Source organism: Ahaetulla prasina, chromosome 13 (assembly GCF_028640845.1).
Source record: "Ahaetulla prasina isolate Xishuangbanna chromosome 13, ASM2864084v1, whole genome shotgun sequence".
Lineage (NCBI taxonomy): Eukaryota > Metazoa > Chordata > Lepidosauria > Squamata > Colubridae > Ahaetulla > Ahaetulla prasina.
This window is the reverse complement of record NC_080551.1, coordinates 4,468,364-4,490,690: the sequence shown is the minus strand read 5'-3', so window position 1 is coordinate 4,490,690 and position 22,327 is coordinate 4,468,364. Positions and strand designations below refer to the sequence as shown.

Below are 22,327 nucleotides of genomic sequence, written 5' to 3'. Positions count from 1 at the left end.
GAAATGGTTAATTCTCAAAAAGAAAAAAAAAACACCAAGCACCAAGGATTTCACCAAACTGCAGATTTTGTAAACCTTACTTAACGAATCCCACTTAAACCCCCCTTAAACAAACCTAATAACCACCCTTTAACCTCCTGGGCTGATTATTGTAATTATTAAAAAGAAGAAAGCACATCATTCTTGTTTTTCCAAAATTATCGTTTTCTCTAATCCTAGCAATTTTACACTCTTAAAGAGAGAAAGAAATGTTTTCCTACCGCTCAGCGGAAGATCAGAGTCATCCTGCAAAAAAACCAAACCCCGATCTCAAGCAGAAGATTGAAAGTTTGGGGAAAAAAACAAAACCCAGCAAATGGTTACATCATAGCCTCCTGCTATGTCAGACAACAATTGCCTAATAACTGCACATTTCACTTCTGAGAAATTAAAGCGGTATATGTAAAACAATGATTACATCAACTATCCCTTTTTAGGACCATTTATCTGGTTGCACAATTACTTTTGGCTCTCTTCTTCTGAAAAGCACATTTCCAACACTTCAACAAAAATCCATGTTCCATTTGTCATCCTAAGGTGCAATGCATTTTAACTAATCAGAATTTCTTTCCAAGTTCATTTGTTCGCTAGCTTTCTGTCCTATGCCTTTTTTGAAGAACATCCGGGAATTAAGGAGTTCCCCATACTTTTATTCCCTGGGGAGAAAGATACGTTTTGCCGAAGGAGGAGAAGCTTTAGGGAAGACCTTATAAGCCGTCTTCCAATATTTGAGGAGGTGTCACAGAGAAGAGGGAATCAAGCTATTCTCCAAGGCACCTGAAGGCAAAATAAGAAGCAACAGATGGAAACTAATCAAGGAGAGGAGCAACTAAAGAGAAATTTCCTGATACTTAAGAACAATTAATCAGTGAAACCAGTTGCCCTTAGAAGTTGTGGATGCTCCATCACTGGAGTTCTTCAAGAAAAGATTGAACCACCATTTATCCAGGATGGAATGAGGATTCCTGCCTTGGCAGGGGGTTAGACTAGAAGACCGCCGAGGTCCCTTTCAGCTTTATGATTCTATTTCTAGTTCATTTGAACTCAGTAAGCTCAAACTGCCCAAGGAGCTGCTGATCCAATTCTACAGAGGAATTATTGAGTCTGTCATTTGCACCTCTATAACTGTCTGGTTCGGTTCTGCAACCCAACAAGAAAAACACAGACTTCAGAGGATAATTAGAACTGCAGAAAAAATAATTGCTACCAACCTGCCTTCCATTGAGGACCTGTATACTGCACGAATCAAGAAGAGGGCCGTGAAAATATTTGCAGATCCCTCGCATCCTGGACATAAACTGTTTCAACTCCTACCCTCAAAACGACGCTATAGAGCACTGCACACCAGAACAACTAGACACAAGAACAGTTTTTTCCCAAAGGCCATCACTCTGCTAAACAAATAATTCCCTCAACACTGTCAGACTATTTACTGAATCTGCACTACTATTAATCGTTTCATAGTTCCCATCACCAATCTCTTTCCACTTATGACTGTATGACTATAACTTGTTGCTGGCAATCCTTATGATTTATATTAATATATTGATCATCAATTGTGTTGTAAATGTTGTACCTTGATGAACGTATCTTTTCTTTTATGTACACTGAGAGCATATGCACCAAGACAAATTCCTTGTGTGTCCAATCACACTTGGCCAATAAAAATTCTATTCTATTCTATTCTATTTACACATACAGTAGCAACCTACATAGCTGCCTGGTTCAGGAAGTAAGACAGCCACCTAATATTCACACATATGAAATTACACAGATGAATGAATGCTATTAGCATGCTAGCAATGTAATTAAGAAACACTTCAAATTACATTGTTGGTTATTGTATCAACTGGTCCTAAACCCCAACACTGTTTTTTTCCTTCTGTTCAATCCTGTCTTGATTATCAGGCAGAAAGTAATAGGATTATTTAAGGCAGAACAGCAGATCTTTCATCTGGTTTAGCCCATTTTTTTCTTCTTCTTTTTATTTGGTCAACATGAATTAAAAGGAGCATAAATCTAACTTCCATGGGATGGGGGACATTCCAAATTTAAATTCTCATTTCTTTCCCTTCCAGTTGACAAGCGGAATACAACAACTACATGCATCAACACTGCCTTTTTTCAAAGCAAGCCGTAACTAATTTTTGTTTCTTATTAAAAACAAAACAAAACATGCAACTGTAACGTTTATCCCATTGCAACAAGCCTGGGCTACAAAAATTACCTTCCTTCGTGCCACAACCCAACAACCATCAGCAAAGCACGCCAACACATCTGTCAACCGATGCCAGATGAACCGATTGGCCAACGCATCGGTATCTTCAGAAGATTTAAATGTTACGAAGTGCAAGAATAAATTTCATCAACGTGGAAAGTAGACTACAAGAAAGGAAATCTTTGCTGCCCTTGACATCTTTTCATGTTGCCTGCTGGGAAAGGTTGCACTTTTCCCCTATAAATAAATCTGGTACTACATTTCAGCGCAGAAGCCCCAAGGAAAGCTTTCATTATTCAGTTAACTTTGCCAGAACAATACCAGATGTCAAGTTACAGCCTTATATGACTTCCCCCCCAATCCCTGTTATCACAACTGTACTTCTTGCAACTGCAATAGCTTAGTTGCTTCCCCCGAAGAAAATAAACTGGAATCAAAGGTGCCACTTGTCAGTATCTTTTGTTGTTGTTAGTTGCAAAGTCGTGTCCGACCCATCGCGACCCCATGGACAACATTCCTCCAGGCCTTCCAGTCCTCTACCATCCTCTGGAGTCCATTGAAGCTCATGCCAACTGCTTCAGTGACTCATCCAGCCACCTCGTTCTCTGTCGTCCCCTTCTTCTTTTGCCCTCAATCTTTCCCAGCATTAGGCTCCGGAGCAAAAATTAAAACATTTCCCCTAGATGATTGAGCCACAAGATCCTAAGTCAACCTAGACCAAGATCCTATGTTTTAAGAGTCAAAATAGATACTTAGATACTGCTACTTTATAATCCCTTAGTAAGACCACACCTAGAATAATACTGCATCCAATTTTGGTCACCATAATATAAAAAAGAGCTTGAGACTCTGGAAAGAATGCAGAGAAGAGCGACAAAGATGATTGGAGATGAAAACATATGAAGAATGTTTGGAGAAATTGAGTATGTCTAGTCTAGGGGAAAGGAGGAGCAGGGGGTGGTGGTCATGATAGCAGTGTTCTGATATTTGAGGGGCTGCCACAACAAAGAGGGGGTCAACTTATTTTTCAAAGCACCAGAAGACAAGGCAAGAAGCAATGGATGGAAGCGGAACAAAGAGAGGAGCAACCAAATTTCCTAACAGTAAGAACAATCAATCAACCAACCAGTGGAACGACTTGCCTCCAGATGTTATGGGTACTCCAACATTGGAGGATTTTAAGAAGAAACTGGACAGCCATAACAAGCAAATTCCATGTCCATTACTGAAATCAATCCCTCCCAGGATTAGAGCCTTGCTGTTCTGCATTTAATAACTGAGAAAATGAAAAATAAGAAAAAACTAGATAGCAGAAAGGTGGGAACTGTAATATTTTTAAAATTATCCAATGTATCATTTCACTATTTGGCTCTTTTCAAACATTAAATTCAAGAGCAAAATCCATACCTCCCACCCACTCACTCAACATTTCCAGAATACGCATGAAACATAAATCTCGATTGGGATTGTGTCCAAAACACGTTTGTGCATTTTTTAAAAAAAAAAAAAACAGAAAATGAGATTAGCAGGGTTCCAAAAGTCGCTGCCATAATTAACAAGCTGTTAAGTGTTATTAGTATTTGACCTGCTGATTTTTCTGGTTATTAAAGAAGGGATAACCATAAAAAAATCCCATAGCCTTTACCGTTTACACTGCTGCTCTGTTAGAGGAAAAATACTAATCACTCTTGTTTTTGAAGTAACCGATATTATGTAGACAAGGGACATCATCATCAAGAGTTGGCACAGATAACGGCCTCAGTGGGCACATTTTGGCTACTATTAAAGGCAGCAAAGTGGAAAAAGGGGCAATTTTGTGCATGTACATTTTCCTATCTATTCAGTCTCCCCTCAATTGGATGCAAGAGGAACGTTTTGATAAATTAGGGATTTACTAAAAGGGTGGGTAGCGTTTGATTTTTCATCTCCACTAGCAAACTGGGTTGAGCCGCTGTGAGTGACGTTTATCCAGTTCATTCTAGCTATCAGTTTTATGTGGTTCAACTAAATTTGCAGGCCTACTAAGCAAAAACTTCAAAACATTTCTTTCTTCACTCTACGCAATGAAACTTTTCACCACGTTTACGATGCTGCAAGAGTGCAGATCAAAATCAATGTCAACAAATGATTTGTAGCTGTAGATAATCACTACCTCGGTTCCTCCTGATCTTTGAAACTTTGATGACATATAGATATCTTAAAAAGAAAAAAAATACCCAATGAAAGCTTCCTAAAACAGAGCTAAACCCAAACCCAAATTTATTCCTACCCTCCAAAAATCCATTTATAATGCAAAAAAGACATTGATACAGTTCCAGATCATGGACAAATAACAAACACTAAAGCACCTAACCATTTCTAACATGAATTTTGAAGTTATTTATCTAGTATATTTTCTCTAATGTCAAACACTAAAAAAAAAAAAAGATCTAAAGGAAAGCTCCTGTATCCATTGGAAACCAGAAAATGAAGGGGAGGGGGTGATGGAAGTCACATCACGACTCTTCCAAACAAAACTGAGGCATCTAATTTTAGATAGTTTAATCCCCTCCTTACTCAATACACATTAAATTACAGCATATATGCCATCCTCACTGACAGAGAAGAATAAATAAGGGAGTTAAACCGACCAATCAGTTTTGCTTTTCCTGGGAGACTGGTGAAAAAGATGGACTACTGGGGTCTCACTGGAACCCCCAAATTGTTCCAGAGCTCTGGACAATTCCCATTCCTTTATTACATTGGTCATTCCTAACATGCCTTATAATACTGACATTTGATGTTCAAATCTTTATTACCCTCGTAGCATAAACAACATTAAAATTTTGAAAGGTGTTCACAAAAGATAATTAAGCTGATTCCTCCCAATTTTCCAGTCCCCCAATAAAAGCGTTTTTCTATCCCCGAACTTCACCTCCCCATCTTCACCAAATAGGATCCTTCCTTGCAATGTAAATTCAATTTGGAGCAAATAGCTTCCCCCTCCACGTATTTCTCACATTTAAATATATTCTCCGAAGAAAATCTTTTTGGACCTGAAAGTTCACATGCTACGGTTGATTCTTACGGAATTAGAATTCAATTCCTCCTGTGAACGTGTTTATAAAAGACCAACAGAATTACCTATCGCTATAAATACAGCCATTCCCAAATGCCTAAGCCTGTCCTTGTGCTGTTCATACAATCATAACAACTCTAGCAGTTAAGCTCCCAGCTCTGTTTTCCAATAGCAAACTTCCACGTGTCGGATTACTAATCCTGTGTAAATTACCTCAAAGACAAAGAAATAACCTTTTTTAAAAAAAATAATAATAATCGTCCTAAAAGGCAATCTGAAAATACGACCGCTACTACTTACACCCAGTAATAATCCTGTACTAAAAATACTATCAAAGAAAATCTTTTTTAACTCTGCTTCAGTCTCAGCTAATAAAAATCAAGCGTATTTATTTCTGTTTCAACGCAAAGCAAGAACTGCTTACCTAATTTTCAGGTCTGAAGTCGAAGTAATTTAAGCATTTATGCTATATATCCCAAGAAAGTTAAGGATTTCTTCTTGTACGCAGGAATATTCTAAACTGTTTTTAATCTTTCTTTACTGAAGCATGTGAATCTTCTGCTCCTTTACTGTACGGAACACAAGACTCACACCCTTCAATATAAATGAAATAGGATATACACAGTAAACATTTAATTATCATTCTGCGTAGAAGGAACGGGTTAGTTGCAGCCAACCTATAATTATAATTCTACATAAATGGAACCGGATATATACCGGAGCTGTTATGTTTACATGAAATAGGAACACATACTGCATTTAGCAAAAAGCAAAGCTGGCATTTTCACCCAAATCATTTTTCTTTGAAAGGGGCGAGACGGCTCTTAGATTTGATGATAATAAAATAAAAGAGGCAAACCAGCTTTCCTGGATGTGGGGAGAGAGAGGAGTGAAGGAAGGGTCTAAAATGCAGGTTGAGTTTCTTGGGGGGGGGGGACAACTCCGCGGATGGACGGGCATCGATTCGTACAACTGCCCTGTGCCTGATTTAAAATGCCTGACAAAATGAAAATTTAGGATAGGTGTACTGAGATGAAAAAAGCTGGAAGAAGCAACTCTGTTGATGGAGAAGTGAGAGAGTCGGAAGATCATAACATCTCCCACCACCGAGCAGGTTATCCTTGTAGTTGTAGGGTTTTCTAGAGGAGACTGGACAGCCATTTGTCCGAGGTGGAATAAGGTCTCTTGCCTTGGGCAAGAGGTTGGACTAGAAGACCTCCAAGGTCTCTTCCAGCGCTTTGATTCTATGTCTCACCAGCACATCAGGAGTGTGGGGGAGCCCACATGGGTTCCCTTTTGTGGGCATCTCCAAAAAGGGGAATCCTCTCCCCTTTTCCCAATGCCCCCCCTCCTCTTTCCCAGGGCTTTCCCCTCGTTGCCCTCCTAAGGGGGAACCTGAATGAATGAAACCAGCCCCATCATCCACTCCTATCTTCCATTTTCTCCTGCTGAGCTATCCTGGGAAATGCCCAAGGCTCTGGATCAGGCACCTCCAGGTCCTTGTTTGCCCCAAAAGATTGTGCGTGTATGTGTGTGTGGGGGGGGGGCAGTGCCAAGGCTCCAGCATGGCAGGGATGTAGGGGGAGACTGAGAAATCTGCTTCCCTTAAGGATCATCCTAACAATCGTGACATCAATAGCAAATGACAATAACAATAGTAATAATAATAGCAATAGCAATAGTAACAATCGTAGTAGTAGGAGTAATAATAATAGCAATAATAACATAGCAATAATAATAGCAATAGCAATAACAATAGTAGTAGTAACAATAGCAATAGCAATAATAGCAATAATAGCAATAGCAATAGTAGCAATAGCAATAATAGCAATAGCAACAATAACAATAATAGCAATAGCAATAATAGCTATAGGAATCATAGCAATAGCAACAATAACAATAATACCAATAGCAATAATAGCAAAGCAATAATAGCAATAGCAATAATAGCAATAGCAACAATAGCAATAGCAATGATAGCAATAATAGCAACAACAATAACAATAACAGCCGTTTATTATTGCTAGGTCCATTAATAGGAGTAGCAGCAGCATCCCTAAAGCCAGGAAGGCTCTGCATCCCGGGCGGACCGGACCACCAGCTCTGGTTTCCACCCCCAACCAATGACCCCCCCTCCAGAAAATGGTGAGGGTCGCCGACCCCCCCCCCACACACAGGGCAGAGACCTGGGGGGGGCTTCAGCGCCCCCCCCCCCCGGGGACCCCACCACCACCGCCACGGGGCAGCCCCCCTCCCTCCCTTCCCCGCTCACCTGAGGCGGAGGAGGCCCGTCACGGCGCCGGCAGCGGCGACCTCCCGTCACACGCGGCTCCGCCACCCGCGGCACCAGCAGCCGCCGCCACCGCCGCGCTTCGCGCCCCGCCGGGGAGACGCGCGCCCGCCGCCATCTTGGCCGAGGGGAGGGGGGGCGTGCGCGCGGGGGGAGGGGGCGGAGCCACGGGCGCCCTGGAAACCGGCCCGCCCGAGGAGGGGGAGGGGTGGCGGGCGCCCCTCAGTTAGGGTGGGGGCCGTGGGCGGGGAGGGGAGGGGGGGCTGAGCAGAGCCCCCCTTTCCCGCCCCCCCCTCAGAAGAAGAAGGGGGTTTTATAGGAAGGGGAGGCAGGGCATTAATCACTAGTGCAGGAAAATGGGTCTCTGGGCTTCCTTCTTTTCTTGCAGGCGTTTCATGACCCAACTAGGTCACCCCATCAGTGGAGGGAGGAAGGAGTTGTGGAGTGGAGAAGGAGGAGGACCAACAACAACTGAGGGGTCCTTGGTGCTACCTGAGCTTGGTGGTTTTCTTGCAGACGTTTCATGACCCTACTGGGTAACATCATCAGTGTTAAAGGGGTGGTGGTGGTTTGTGAGTTGGAAGAGGAGGAGGAAGAGGAGGAGGAGGAGAACTACTACTGCTGCTGCGGGGTTCTTGGTGCTCTCTGAGCTTGGTGGGTTTCTTGCAGTTTCATGACCCTACTGGGTAACATCATCAGTGCTAAAGGGATGGTGGTGGTTTGTGAGTTGGGAGAGGAGGAGGAGAAGAAGAGGAGGAGAAGGAGAAGGAGAAGAAGTACTACTACTGCTGGTGCTGCTGCTGCTGCGGGGTTCTTGGTGCTCTCTGAGCTTGGTGGTTTTCATGCAGACGTTTCATGATTCTAATGGGTAACATCATCAGTGCTAAAAGGGAGGGGAGTTTGTGAGTGGGGAGAGGAGGAGGAGGAGGAGGAGGAGGAGGAGTACTATTACTACTACTACTGCTACTGAGGTGTCCTTCGTGCTCTTTGAGCTTGCTGATTTTCTTGCAGTTTCATGACCCTACTGGGTAACATCATCAGTGCTAGACGGGAGGGGGGTTTGTAAGTTGGGAGTGGGGGAGGAGAAGGAGGAGGAGGACAAGAGGAGAAGGAGAAGAGGAGGAGGAGAAGGAGGAGAAGAACAACAACTACTACTACTACTACTACTACTACTACTACTACTGAGAGGTCCTTGGCTCTCTCTAAGCTTGGTGGTTTTCTTGCAGACGTTTCATGACCCTAATGGGTAACATCATCAGTGCTAAAGGGGGAGGGGGTTGTGAGTGGGGAGAGGAGGAGGAGAAGGAAAAGAAGAAGAAGAGGAGGAGAAGAAGAAGTACTACTACTATTACTAGTACTACTGAGGGGTCCTTGGTGCTCTCTGAGCTTGCTTGTTTTCTTGCAGACATCTCATGACCCAACTAGACAACATCATCAATGTTATAATGGGGTGGGGTATGCAGAGAGGAGGAGGATTATGGTGTCCTTGGTGCTCTCTGAGCATGGTGGTTTTCATGCAGGCGTTTCATGACCCTATTGGGTAACATCATCAGTGCTAGAAGGGAGGGGAGTTTGTGAGTGGGGAGAGGGGGAGGAGAAGGGGGAGGAGAACAAGGAGAAGAGGAGGAGGAGGAGGAGAAGTACTACTACTACTACTGCTGCTGCTGCTGAGGGGTCTTTGGTGCTCTCTGAGCTTGGTGACTTTCTTGCAGACATTTCATGACCCTACTGGTAACATCATCAGTGCTAGAAGGGAGGGGAGTTTGTGAGTGGGGAGAGGAGGAGGAGAAGAAGTACTACTACTACTACTACTGCTACTACTACTGAGGGGTCCTTGGTGTTCTCTGAGCTTGCTTGTTTTCTTGCAGACATTTCATGACCCAACTAGACGACATCATCAGTGCTAGAATGGGGTGGGGTATGCAGAAAGGAGGAGGATTATGGTGTCCTTGGTGGCCTCTGAGCTTGGTGGTTTTCATGCAGGCGTTTCATGACCCAGCTACGTAACATCATCAGTTCTGCAAAGGATTGGAGCGCACTGATGATGTTACCTAGTTTGGGTAATGAAACCTCTGCAAGAAAACCAGCAAGCTCAGAGAGCATCAAGGATCCCTCACAGTATTAATCGCCTCGAATAATGAGAAAATCCTAGGGCAGTTCAAGCTGTGTGGCAAAAAAAGGTCATAAAAAGAGAAATTCACTTAACAACTGTCTTGCTTCACAAGAAAAATTTGGCCATGAGTCTTGAACAACCTGTACTATGCAATTCCTATGCAAGCAGAATAGAATAGAATTTTTATTGGCCAAGTGTGATTGGACACACAAGGAATTTGTCTTGGTGTGTATGCTCTCAGTGTACATAAAAGAAAAGATACCTTCATCAAGGTACAACACGTAATGATAGCAATCAGGAAACAATATCAATATAAATCATAAATTGGTTACCACCTTTAAAGCGCTCCATGGTTTAGGACCGGGTTACTTACGGGACCATCTACTGCCGGCCTCTATCTCCCAGCGTCCGGTGCGTTCCCACAGAGAGGGACTCCTCAGGGTGCCGTCAGCCAAACAGTGTCGACTGGCGGCCCCCAGGGGGAAGGCCTTCTCTCTGGGGGCTCCGACCCTGTGGAACTAACTTCCCCTCGGACTTCGACAACTACCTGACCTTAGGACCTTTCGCCGCAAACTTAAAACCAATTTATTTCATATGGCTGGACTGGCCTGATTTTAAATTTTAAATTTAAATTTTAATTGAACTTTGATGGGTTTTAAATTTCTGTAATTTTATGGGGTGTAATGTTATTTTAAATTTTTTGGCAAATTTGAATCAATTTTTTAAGGGTTGTTTTAATTATGGTGTATGTTTCTGCTTGTATTTTATTTGCCTATTCCCCGCCCTGAGTCCTTCGGGAGAAGGGCGGTATACAAATTAAAACATTATTATTATTATTATTATTATTATTATTATTATTATTATTATTATTATTATTATTATTATTATTATTATTATTATTATTATTATTATTATTATTATTATTAGGCTTATCAGCAGCAAAGTTACAGTCATACAGTCATAAGTGGAAGGAGATGGGTGATGGGAACGATTAGAAAATTAATAATGCAGATTTAGTAAATAGTTTGACAGTGTTGAGGGAATTATTTGTTTAGCAGAGTGATGGCGTTTGGGAAAACTAGTCTTTGTGCCTAGTTGTTCTGGTGTGCAGTGCTCTATAGTGTCGTTTTGAGGGTAGGAGTTGAAACAGTTTACGTCCAGGATGCGAGGGGTCTGTAAATATTGTCACAGCCCTCTTTTTGACTCATGCAGTACACGGGTCCTCAGTGGAAGGCAGGTTGGTAGCCATTGTTTTTTCTGCAGTTCTAATTATCCTCTGAAGTCTGGGTCTTTCTTGTTGGGTTGCAGAATTGAACCAGACAGTTCTAGAGGTGCAAATGACAGACTCAATAATGCCTCTGTAGAACTGGATCAGCAGCTCCTTGGGCAGTTTGAGCTTCCTGAGCTGGCAACTAACTGCAGCCCCAAACATCTAGAGGTCATAGGAGAGAGTAAGGGGGTGAATATTGAATCCAACTTCCCCTTTATACATTCTCCAGGACTTTCCTCTCTGCATCTGTTCCTTCCTGGATGAAAGCATGCCGTTGTTCTTCCAGCTGCACACAGACACCCCACACACACACTTATAAATGCATCTTTATCCCTTTTGCCCAGAGGCCTCCGTGTAATTATTAATTTTTATTGACAAAAATCTGCACACTGTTTCAATCTAAGACCAGTTATTAAATACTATGGATTCTCTCCCTTAATTGAAAGTGCCTGAAGGAAGAATCCCGCCCTCTCCTTTGGCACAAGAAGCTCAATGTAATGTAGGGGTCCTGAATGTAAAGCCCCCCCCTCTACTCCTCAGGGACCAAGGACTGGGCACCCCACACCTCTCTTTCTCTCTCACTCCTGTGGAGCCCTCTCCATCATTCAGGGCATCAGGAGTGTCTGCTACTACAGTGGTCACCAACTGGTGGTGCATGGACCACTGGTGGTCCGCAGAAAAATTATTTGCATTTTTTTTATATTGCACTAAATCAAAGTTTCTCAAACTACAGCCCCTGGGACATATATGTGCAATGAATGTTTGTGTTACTGCAGAGAGTCTCCTGCTTCGGGGTCTTTTTGTGCAGGTTGTGGGGGGCTGAGAAATTCCGACTTGGGGTCTGCTTCAGCCTCCTGGTGCGGGGCTTTGGGTGAAGGCTGGAGGGAAGCGCCACGGGTTGGAAAGAGAAGAGGGCCTCGTTCCAGTGGGACTGCCTCATAGCCTAGAACTGGCTGACCAGCTAATCCCGCTGAGCCTCCAGGCACTGGTACCTAACCTTGCACTCCTGCAGGTCTTCCCTCTGCTTGGAAAGCCTATGCTGCTAGTCCTCAGTGAGGTACTTCTGCTGAGCCTCCTTCTCGGTCAGATGCAATTTGAACTCAGCTGTTTTGCCAACTCTTTCTCATGGGGGCTGCTTAGCTCCAACAACTGGTTCTTGTTGGGGCCCTAAGGAGCCCAGGCAGGCAGGCAGGCAGGCGAGGAATGGCTGGGAGGGGAGGGGCGAATAGAGTCTGGCGAGGCGCCCCTTGACGTGAGTGATATCGAGTTGGCCCCGCCCACCCAGTCACATGACCATCTAGCCACACCCACCCAGCTGGTCATTAGGCAGATCATATTAGTGGTCCGCGGGATTTAGAATTATGAATTTAGTGGTCCCTGAGGTCCGAAAGGTTGGGGACCCCTGTCCTACTACAATACATTGGCCTTCATCCTGTGAAAAGGGCCCCTTATTTTGGGCTGCTGAAGCTAAGCTCTTTCCTTGAACGTTCCATCTGGACTGCTGCCATCATAAGTCCCCCCCCCCTCTTTTCAGAGGTGTTCAATTGTACACAAAGCCATTATTTTGGAGGGGTTAATAATATGATTCCCCACCCCCCTTATTTCTGGGTATTGAAGCTTAGGTCACTCCTTGGATGCTCCCTCCTGCCTGCTGCCATTGTATGGGGTGCTCAGTGATATGGGGGTGCCCCATTATTTAGGTCTGTTCCACGCTATGAACCCCTTTGAGCACGCAGTCCTGCCTGCACCCCAGGACACTCCCATTATTCAGGGGTGCTTCATAAGGTGATCTGCTCCGGCCCTCTGCCTGATCCCAAGACACCCCACCCTACTCAAGCAGTTGCTGCATGGAAAAACATCTTAGGGGTGTCTATGAACCCCTTATTCAGCTTGAACTGCCCGCTCCCTTGGATTTTCTCATTATTCGAGGCAATTAATACTGTGAGGGGTCCTTGATACTCTCCGAGCTTGCTGGTTTTCTTGCAGAGGTTTCATTACCCAAGGAACAATGGATGGAAACTGATCAAGGAGAGATTCAACCTGGAAATAAGGAGAAAATTTCTGACAGGGAGAACCATCAACCAAAGGAACAGAAGTTGCCTTCAGAAATTGTGGGAGCTTCATCACTGGAGGCTACCAAGAAGAGACTGGACTGCCATCGGTCAGAAATGGTGTAGGGTTTCCTGCTTGGGGGGTGTTGGACTAGATGACCCCCAAGGTCCCTTCCAACTCTTGTTCATTTTAGTAACTTGGCTATTATGTGAATCCGGCTCCCGCGTTGACTTTGCTTAGGTGACCACATGACCCCAGTACACTGCAGCTGTCATAAATACATGCCAGTTGCCAAGTTGCCTGAATTTTGATCACAGAACCACAGGGGTGCTGCAAAGCTGTGAAAAATGGTCACAAGTCACTTTTTAAAGTGACCTTGGAACTTTCAAACATCATTAAACGAATTGTTGTAAGTCGAGGACTACCTGCATTGATGTCTAAAACAGGGATCTCCAACCTTAGTAACTTTAAGGCTTGTGGACTTCAATTCCCAGACTTCAATTCCCAGCAAAGCTGGCTGAGTTACTAAAGTTACTAAGGTTGGAGACCCCTGATCTAAAAAGTCCTGAAAATACCAGAAGGGTAATAGGGTAATAGTATAGGGTAATAGTATCTATCTGTCTATATCTAGTTAATACTGCCGTGAATTTTGAAAATCAGACTTGGATTTTTAGGTCTTTTTTCATCCTAAGATACCTTGGAGAATTGTTAGGATAATGAAAAGCTGTCTCGGGCTTCTAAAAACATTTTAGCAGAGAACTGAATAAAGGTCTTAGTTTCATTTGTGTCCCCTTTTTTTTTTCAACAAGGACCTCGAGATTTTGTTGAAAGTCTGCCAAGATTATCCTCAGATATTAGTTAAACAGAACATGGGCTGGAAGAGACCTCAGAGGTCTTCTAGTCTAACCCTTTGCTCAAGGCAAGAAACCTTATATTATCCTGGTCAAATGGTTGTCTAGTCTTCTCTTGAAAACCTGCAGCAATGGAGCACCCACAACTCTGGCAGGCAAGTTGTTCCCCTGATTAATTGTCCTCACTGGCAGAAAATTTCTCCGGTCTTCTAAATTGGATCTCTATGATATCAAATATAAATATTATATATAAATATTGTAAAGAAAAGAGAGCTTAGCTATGAGAGAAATCTATGTGAGATTCAAGAAGTATCACACATGGTTTGTTTTAATTCAGTACCAACCATAACAACCTGCAAACCTTTGGAAACCGAGTGAATGCCATATAAATTTAAAAAGAAAAACAGATTTAAGGAGAAGGTTACCGATATATGACATCCTCTAGTGAAAAGGATGTGGGTTTAGCTTTCAGAGCACAGGGAAAAAGAAAGAAATGCTTCAGTCTATTATTGGGATCCATTTAGGTCCACTCATTCCAATGAGAGTCCTATTAGATTAGATTACAGATTAACAGAGTTGGAAGGGACCTTGTAGGCCATCTAGTCCAACCCCCCGCCCAAGCAGGAGTTCCTACATAATTTTGGACAGATGGCAGTGCAGTCTCTTCTTGAAAGCCTCCCGTGATGAAGCTCCCATAACTTCGGTTCCATGGGTTGATTGTTTTCACTGTCAGAAAATTCCTCCTTATTGAATCTCTAGTTGTTCAGTTTCCATCCATTACTCAGATGTTCAAGATATAACTAGATCTTGATATCAGTGAAGCTGGTATCAGTGAAGAATAGATCTAATCAACTTTGATTATTAATCCAGTGGGAAAATAGAGAGCAGGTCAATGGTAGGAGGTGGACCTGACTCCATGGGGCTCAGTCCATGATGCTTGAAGAGCCACAAAGATGACTGGGGAGCTGAAGACTAAAACATATGAAGAACAATTGCAGGGTATGCCTAATCTAGGGAAAAGAAGGACTAGGGGTGACATGATAGCAGTTTTCCAATATCTCAGGGGCTGCCACAAAGAAGAGGGGATCAGGCTATTCTCCAAAGCAAGCCTGAAGGCAAGACAAGAAACAATGGATGGAAACAGAAGAAAGAGAAAGAACCTGGAACTAAGGAGAAACTTACCTGACAATTAGAACAACTTTAACCAGTGGGACAGCTTGCCTTCAGAAATTGTAGGTGCTTCATTACTGGATGAAGAGATTTGGACAGCCATTTGTCTAAAATGGTGTAGAGCAGAGGTCTCCAACCTTGGCAACTTTAAGACTTGTGGACTTTAACTCCCAGAATTCCTCAGCCAGCAAAGCTGTTAAAGGTCACAAGTCTTAATAGAATAGAATAGAATAGAATAGAATAGAATAGAATAGAATAGAATAGAATAGAATAGAATAGAATTTTTATTGGCCAAGTGTGATTGGACACACAAGGAATTTGTCTTGGTGCAGATGCTCTCAGTGTACATAAAAGAAAAGATACGTTCATCAAGGTACAACATTTACAACACAAATGATGGTCAATATATCAATATAAATCATAAGGATTGCCAGCAACAAAGTTACAGTCATACAGTCATAAGTGGAAAGAGATTGGTGATGGGAACTATGAGAAGATTAATAGTTAAAGTTGCCAAGGTTGGAGACCCCTGTTATAGTAGAGTCTCCTGCTTGAGTAGGGGGTTGGACTAGAAGACCTCCAAGGTCCCTTCCTGTTATTCTGAAGGCTGCAATGTTTTCCAAAAAAATAATAAGGGTTTCTGCATAGATTTTCTCCCAGATGAAGTGTCAGAAGCCAAGTACATGGTTATTGTTTTGTATCTTGGGTTATTTTGTTCCAGGAAGGAACTCAATATGCTTACTGAAATGTACTTAAAAGTCTGCGTGACGAGTCTCAACATTATTGTCTCTCTTCAAAATATTAATTGCAGCAGTCCTGGTTTGCAGACTGATGTTATTAGCAACACAAATGGCTTATTGGCATAGAACAGCGATGGATATTTATAATGGAAGACGGCCACCATTTATTGAAATATTCATGTAGGATTTTCATAGATGTATGTGCATCCGTTAATATATTCCCTCTCTGTTTTGCTACCTTTATAGTTTTTTGTTTCCTTTTAAAAATAATTTTGTGTAATGTTTATTTTTGTAACATTGAATTCAGTTAATAAAACCATTTTTTAAAGTTGAAGTTCTAACCGCATTATGCACAGGGGTTATATCTGTGTGCGCGTGTCTGTTTGATATGGCACGTTGATCCTGGGTGGAGAAGAACAAAGAAGCAAACATTTCTAACGTAAACCGTGAGCAGCAAATGTGATCTTTCTTATTTCAAACAGCTAATTGGCTCATTCCTTTCCTCTCGGTCTCTTAGGATGCTTAAAGGTTATACAAACTGAGACTTTTGGCTTGCGATCTGCCTATTAAAATTCAGACTATAATGCCAAGAAAAGCCCTTGGTCTGTTTGTCAGGAAATTTAGCATTGATCCCTCAGAGCGTATATTTGACGGGAATTGATTAACTTTAAACCAAGCAAAGAAATAGTACATTTGAATGCAGGAGTAATGATGGGGCAAGACTAAAAACAGCAGCTTTAAATATCTTTGTTTCTACAAAAATATTTTGTTTGTTTTGTTTCTACAAAAGCAATGACATTGGCTATAATTTATAAAAGAGGAAAGCAGCTATTATACACGGGACAACAGATACTCAACTTACAACCGCAATTAAGGCCAAAATTTCTGTTCATAAGCGAGACACTTAAGTGAATTGGTATCAATAACCGTTCTTGCCACAGTTATTAAGTGAACCACTGCAGTTGTTAACTTAGTACCATGATGGTGAACCTATGGCAAGTGTGCCACAGGTGGCACGTGGAACCATTTCTGTGGGCACGCTAGCTGCTGCCCTAGAAGACCTCCAAGGTCCCTTCCTGTTATTCTGAAGGCTGCAATGTTTTCCAAAAAAATAATAAGGGTTTCTGCATAGATTTTCTCCCAGATGAAGTGTCAGAAGCCAAGTACATGGTTATTGTTTTGTATCTTGGGTTATTTTGTTCCAGGAAGGAACTCAATATGCTTACTGAAATGTACTTAAAAGTCTGCGTGACGAGTCTCAATATTATTGTCTCTCTTCAAAATATTAATTGCAGCAGTCCTGGTTTGCAGACTGATGTTATTAGCAACACAAATGGCTTATTGGCATAGAACAGCGATGGATATTTATAATGGAAGACGGCCACCATTTATTGAAATATTCATGTAGGATTTTCATAGATGTATGTGCATCCGTTAATATATTCCCTCTCTGTTTTGCTTCCTTTATAGTTTTTTGTTTCCTTTTAAAAATAATTTTGTGTAATGTTTATTTTTTTGTAACATTGAATTCAGTTAATAAAACCATTTTTTAAAGTTGAAGTTCTAACCGCATTATGCACAGGGGTTATATCTGTGTGCGCGTGTCTGTTTGATATGGCACGTTGATCCTGGGTGGAGAAGAACAAAGAAGCAAACATTTCTAACGTAAACCGTGAGCAGCAAATGTGATCTTTCTTATTTCAAACAGCTAATTGGCTCATTCCTTTCCTCTCGGTCTCTTAGGATGCTTAAAGGTTATACAAACTGAGACTTTTGGCTTGCGATCTGCCTATTAAAATTCAGACTATAATGCCAAGAAAAGCCCTTGGTCTGTTTGTCAGGAAATTTAGCATTGATCCCTCAGAGCGTATATTTGACGGGAATTGATTAACTTTAAACCAAGCAAAGAAATAGTACATTTGAATACAGGAGTAATGATGGGGCAAGACTAAAAACAGCAGCTTTAAATATCTTTGTTTCTACAAAAATATTTTGTTTGTTTTGTTTCTACAAAAGCAATGACATTGGCTATAATTTATAAAAGAGGAAAGCAGCTATTATATACAGGACAACAGATACTCAACTTACAACCGCAATTAAGCCCAAAATTTCTGTTCATAAGCGAGACACTTAAGTGAATTGGTATCAATAACCTTTCTTGCCACAGTTGTTAAGTGAACCACTGCAGTTGTTAACTTAGTACCATGATGGTGAACCTATGGCAAGTGTGCCACAGGTGGCACGTGGAACCATTTCTGTGGGCACGCTAGCTGCTGCCCTAGATCAGCTCCACCACGCATGCACATGCGCCTCCTGCTGGCTAGCTGATTTTCGGGTCTCTGTTGCACATGCGGGAGACGCGCATCTATGCCCATGCTGCCCCTCCCCTCCCAAGAGTTTCCATGCGGTCCATTTTGGATGTGTCGTGTCCCACTCCTCCGCTGACGGCCGGGTCAGGGAAATCCGAATCAGGCATGCCTCTGCAGCTCTGCCAAAGTCCTAGCAAAGTTCTCAAGGCGGGCAGGAGACCAGAAAGTGACTTCAGCAAGATAAGGTAGACTTTGCCTGACTCAGAGAATGCCAGAAAGCAGATCCTTTATATAGGCCATGGGGTGTGGCTCCATGACTCAGCACTTATCCAGGCCTGCCCCTCCCTTCCTTCTGTTGCCGCCGCCTATCAATTCTCCTGAAGCGAGGGTCACTCCAGTCTGCAGCTGTTGGTAATTGACCTTCCTCAGGCTCACATGCTGTGGGGGAGGGGGGGTCTAGGTGCTCCGTTTGCCTGGGCATGGAGCCAGGGCTGGGGGCTGGAGGCGCTTCTTCTTCTTCGGCCTGTCTGGGCATGGAGCCAGGGCTAGGGCCGGGAGGCATGCTAGGACATTCCTCAGCGTTCGGAAGCAGATAAGACGGGCCCGGCTGCGGGGAAAGCGGACGAGGCACAACAGGATGCCAGGTAAGTAAAGGGCTCGCACGGAGGCTCTGGGAGGACAAACGTGCTGTTTCCGGCATCCAGATCGTTCAGGGAGGCCTGCTAAGCCCAAACGGAGAACAGGGGGGTGGAGGAGCGCGAGGGGTCGCACGCACCTGCGTGGGGGGATGGGGGGTGGGACAGTGCGGAGGGGATTGTGCATGCATGCGCAGGGGGGCAGAGCATGCGTGGGGGACATTGTATTATGGGTGCGGGCACACATGTGCGCTCTAGTGCACCCGCGCGCTCACTTTTAACACCCAGGGGAAAAAAAGGTTAGCCATCACTGACTTAGTAACTTGATCGTTATCTGGATTCCCCACTGACTTTGCTTCTCAGAAGTTGCAAAAGGAGAACACGTGACCCTAGGACTTGGCAACCGTCATAAATACATGCCAGTTGCAAAGCGTCCAAAGATGATCATAATTCAATTTTTTTCCAGTGTCATCGTAACTTCGAACAGTTTCTAAATGAACTGTTGGAAGTCGAGAATCCGGATTAGAAGATTCGCAACCAAAATAGCGGTGAGCGGAATTGAGAAAGCCATTCAATATTTCGTGGGAAGCTTGCACTGAGTTTAGAGGCGTGAACGAGTGAAACTCATCACCCAGCGGCATGTTGTGGCGATCGTGTCTTTTAGCATCGCAAGATCCTTTTTGGTGTTTTTTTTTTTTTTTAGCAGCAGTCAGACGCCCCAATTAGAGAAGGTAACTTTTGAAATTGGAATGCACAGGTAGTCCTCAATGTACGGCCACAGCTGTGCCCTAAATTTCTATTGTTAAGCGAGACCTTTCTTAAGCAAGTTTTGTCCCATTTTATGACTTTTAACACCACGGTTGTTAAGAGAGTCCCTGAAGCTGTTAAGTTAGTAAGATGGTTGTTAAGTGAATCCAGGTCCCCCGTTGACTTTGCTTGTCAGAGGTTCGCAAAAGGACATCATGTGACCTCAGGACACTGCGACGGTCATAAATACGAACCAGTTGCCAAGCGTCTAAATTCTGATCACATGACCATGGGGATGCTGCAAAGGTCGTAACTGTGAAAAACGGTCATAAGTGACTTGTTTCAGCACCATTGTTATGAACTATTTGTCGTGTCCCACTCCTCCGCTGACGGCCGGGTCAGGGAAATCCGAATCAGGCTTGCCTCTGCAGCTCTGCCAAAGTCCTAGCAAAGTCCTCAGGGCAGGCAGGAGACCAGAAAGTGACTTCAGCAAGATATGTTTAGACTTTGCCTGACTCAGAGAATGCCAGAAAGCAGATCCTTTATATAGGCCATGGGGTGTGGCTCCATGACTCAGCACTTATCCAGGCCTGCCCCTCCCTTCCTTCTGCTGCCTCCGCCTATCAAGTCTTCTGACGCGAGGGTCACTCCAATGTTTTCCAAAAAAATAATAAGGGTTTCTGCATAGATTTTCTCCCAGATGAAGTGTCAGAAGCCAAGTACATGGTTATTGTTTTGTATCTTGGGTTATTTTGTTCCAGGAAGGAACTCAATATGCTTACTGAAATGTACTTAAAAGTCTGCGTGACGAGTCTCAACATTATTGTCTCTCTTCAAAATATTAATTGCAGCAGTCCTGGTTTGCAGACTGATGTTATTAGCAACACAAATGGCTTATTGGCATAGAACAGCGATGGATATTTATAATGGAAGACGGCCACCATTTATTGAAATATTCATGTAGAATTTTCATAGATGAATGTGCATCCGTTAATATATTCCCTCTCTGTTTTGCTTCCTTTATAGTTTTTTGTTTCCTTTTAAAAATAATTTTGTGTAATGTTTATTTTTTTGTAACATTGAATTCAGTTAATAAAACCATTTTTTAAAGTTGAAGTTCTAACCGCATTATGCACAGGGTTATATCTGTGTGCGCGTGTCTGTTTGATATGGCACGTTGATCCTGGGTGGAGAAGAACAAAGAAGCAAACATTTCTAACATAAACCGTGAGCAGCAAATGTGATATTTCTTATTTCAAACAGCTAATTGGCTCATTCCTTTCCTCTCGGTCTCTTAGGATGCTTAAAGGTTATACAAAATTAGACTTTTGGCTTGCGATCTGCCTATTAAAATTCAGACTATAATGCCAAGAAAAGCCCTTGGTCTGTTTGTCAGGAAATTTAGCATTGATCCCTCAGAGCGTATATTTGACGGGAATTGATTAACTTTAAACCAAGCAAAGAAATAGTACATTTGAATACAGGAGTAATGATGGGGCAAGACTAAAAACAGCAGCTTTAAATATCTTTGTTTCTACAAAAATATTTTGTTTGTTTTGTTTCTACAAAAGCAATGACATTGGCTATAATTTATATCTTCGTTCTGTTTATCAAGAAAAAGACACAGACTGGAAAAGGGGGCCACCCTGAAACCGGTTATTGATTCTCTCTTTCCAAAGAACAGGTAGTCCTTGACTTAGTACCACAATCGATCCCAACATTTCTGTTGCTAAGTGAGACATTTGTTAAGTGAATCACCGCAGATATAAAGTTGGTAGCACAGTTATTAAGTGAATCACCGCAGATATAAAGTTGGTAGCACAGTTATTAAGTGAATCACCGCAGATATAAAGTTGGTAGCACAGTTATTAAGTGAATCTTCCTTCCCTGTTGACTTTGCCTGTCTAAAGGTCACAAAAGGGGATTAGGTGACCCCTGCACACTGCAACCCTCATAGGTATCAAGTGTTTGATCACATGACCATGGGAATGTTGCAATGGCCATAAGTGTGAGAAATGGTCACAAATCCCTTTTTTCGTGTTGTTGTAATTTTGAATAGTCACGAAATGAACTGTTGTAAGTCAAGGGTTGCCTGTATTTTAATTTCAGGTCTGTATTTCTCTGTTCTGTTAAATAAGCGTGCAAATATTCCATTTTCCATTTTTTTCTATGTTTTAATGTTATAAAATGTTTTGTTACTGGGCTCTGGATTAATTAATGGATATGCAATACTGAGCCAGTTTGGTGTGGTAGTTAAAGCATCAGGCTGAAAACCAGGATCTCGAATTTTGCTCCACCCAGACAGCTGGGCGTCCTTGTGCCAGCCATTCCCTTTTAGCCCATGGAAGATGGCAAATGGCATTCCACTTCTGAAATCTTGCCAAGGAAACTGCAGGAATGTGCCTTGGCAAAATAGGAGGAGGACGGTGTGTTGACTATAATAAAGGAGGGAACTAAGCAAGCCAGCCAGCCAGCCAGCCAGCCAGCCAGCCAGCCAGCCAGCCAGCCAGCCAGCCAGCCAGCCAGCCAGCCAGCCAGCCAGCCAGCCAGCCAGCCAGCCAGCCAGCCAGCCAGCCAATCAATCAATGAATCAATCAATCAATCATGGCAGCTGAACAGCATTGCTTATATAAATTTATATCTTCGTTCTGTTTATCAAGAAAAAGACACAGACTGGAAAAGGGGGCCACCCTGAAACCGGTTATTGATTCTCTCTTTCCAAAGAACAGGTAGTCCTTGACTTAGAACCACAATCGATCCCAACATTTCTGTTGCTAAGTGAGACATTTGTTAAGTGAATTGTGCAACTTTTCTTGCCGTGGTTGTTAAGTGAAT

General features: G+C 42.8%; 1 protein-coding gene across 5 annotated transcripts in view; it reads right to left on the bottom strand.

Moving 5' to 3' along the window:
- Window positions 1-7,732, bottom strand: part of DENND4A (DENN domain containing 4A) — a 108,290-nt gene extending 100,558 nt beyond the window's left edge. For 3 of the 5 annotated variants that reach the window (XM_058155942.1, XM_058155947.1, XM_058155945.1), the window contains exon 1: window positions 7,588-7,732. The gene's annotated coding sequence lies outside the window, so the exon portion shown is untranslated. Of the gene's footprint in view, window positions 1-260; window positions 359-5,739; window positions 5,888-7,587 lie in introns of those variants that run through there. The other 2 variants (XM_058155944.1, XM_058155946.1) reach the window with 2 other exon arrangements.
- Between the last annotated feature and the right edge of the window lie 14,595 nt (window positions 7,733-22,327).